The sequence below is a fragment of the Sinocyclocheilus grahami genome, unplaced genomic scaffold, assembly GCF_001515645.1.
Source record: "Sinocyclocheilus grahami isolate Dianchi unplaced genomic scaffold, SAMN03320097.WGS_v1.1 scaffold440.1, whole genome shotgun sequence".
Taxonomy (NCBI): Eukaryota; Metazoa; Chordata; class Actinopteri; order Cypriniformes; family Cyprinidae; genus Sinocyclocheilus; species Sinocyclocheilus grahami.
The window spans coordinates 1,023,632-1,025,854 of NW_015505619.1; positions in this window are offsets into that span (position 1 = coordinate 1,023,632).

Sequence of the window (2,223 nt, forward strand, 5' to 3'; positions counted from 1 at the left end):
GTACGTAATCATTTATCTGCTTTTTATTTTTGATATAGTATTAATAACTCAAGCTAAAGCCTACAGCCAATTATTTCCAATTTCATTCATATTTTTGTGAAATTGTTTTTCGAGTTGGCAGATGAGAACCTGTGGATGAACATTGGTGAATATAATTAGAAACCCATGCGAAGTAGCCTACGTATGTTACAAGAACCAGTAACAAAGTATTAGGGCCAAAGCAGATGTATAAACATTATCCAAAAATGCAAATCAGAGATCATACATAGGGTTGCTTTGATTTGGAATAAAACTTTTAATTGGTCAAATCATTTTAGAGGTCTTAAATAGAAAAAAGATGCAAAACTGACAACAAAATGACATTCTCTAAATGAATTAATCTTCATTTCACTGTTTTCATAGCCTATCTAAAGAATGTTGGAGCTACTATGTAAAAACAGGAGAATTACCTCAGGATTTGACAGTTATGCAAGGAATTAATTATTAATTGTGATTATTGTGGGTGTTGGTCTCAAACAAGTAGCCTACTGTTCATTTGTTTAACTGGATTTACAAGATTCCTAAATTACTTAATTGCTTTTTTTGGGAGTGGCACATTTGGTCTAAAAAGTGGTCAAGAACGCAAAAGTGTCTTGGCAATTTTTAGCTATATGTATTTTTTTTTTTACAGTTTCTAAACACTGCTATATAAGTAATTTCAGCCAATTACATGCCAAAGCCCCACCTCCAAATATATGCCAGCCAATCCGATCACAGCAAACGCGAACACATTTTTATATCTAGTATTAAAAAAAAGTATCACAAGTCACCTTTCTTTAACACTTTACACAGGTTTCAGACATCTCAAATCAGTTCTGGCTGTTGTAATTTCCCTCACAATGACTGACTGATGCAGAGGAACTTTGAACAGGTTCTTAAAGGGGTCATATGATGCGATTTCAAGTTTTCCTTTCTCTTTGGAGTGTTACAAGCTGATTGTGCATAGATAAGATCCCTGAAGTTGCAAAGACTAAAGTCTCAAAACCAAAGAGATATTCTTTATCAAAGTTAAGACTCTGCCATGCCCCCCTAAAACGGCTCGTTCTAACACGCCCCCACATATCTACCTCACTATGTGGAAATATTAGCATAATGCCGCCCAAATGTACACCATAACAAATTCCTTGTATGTGCAAACATACTTGGCAATAAAGCTCTTTCTGATTCTGATTCTGATAAATACACACATGTATGTATATATTTAAGAAACATTTTAATTTTATGTATTAAATATATGTATAAAATATATACCGTATGTGTGTATTTATATGCACATAATAAATATACACAGTACACACACATATATAAACAAAAACTTTTATTTTGGATGCGACTAATTGTTTGACACTACTCCTTGATATAGTGACTAAATATAGATTAATCTCTTTGATTATGTCTAGTGATATGTAGATACGTTCGTGCACGTTTTTAATTAGTTTTGCAGTCAGAGCATTGTTTACTTACCCTAATCTGAATGTTGTCCTCGTGTATCCCAGTTTTCATTGGTTTGTGAAGACTCTTGGCTTGCAGACCTGAACCAGGTATGCTTAGCTGGAGGTTTTTTTTATAGGTGCCCTAGTGACTGGATACCTAGCTGACAGGTATTTTTCATCTTTCATGTATCAGCATGTTATATTTAGGCATGTCGCAATAATCAATATTTCGACTTATCGTGCAATATATGTACATGACCGCAATCATTTTTGGTTACACAATATATAACCCATTATATTTACTTAAAAATTTATGTCACCATGTTTTGTACATTCCACTTGCGCCTGTGTCTTTTGCAGCTTCTCATACAATTTAGGGGAAGTTGTGGCCTAATGGTTAGAGGGTTGGACTCGTAACCCAAAGGTTGTGGGTTCGAGTTTCGTACCGGCAGGGATTGTAGGTGGGGGGAGTGAATGTACAGCGCTCTCTTCCACCTTCAATACCACGACCCTTGAGCAAGGCACCGAACCCCCATCTGTTCCCCGGGCGCCGCAGCAAAAAATGGCTGCCCACTGCTCCGTGTGTGTGTTCACTGCTGTGTGTGTGCACTTTGGATGGGTTAAATGCGTACGCTCTTCTGTGTCAGCCATGACACAAGGATACGTTTTCTACGTGTATTTACGCTTTGATTTGAACGAAAACAGCGCATCCGTGCAGCTCGGCTGACACAGAAGAGCATACGCTGCTTGC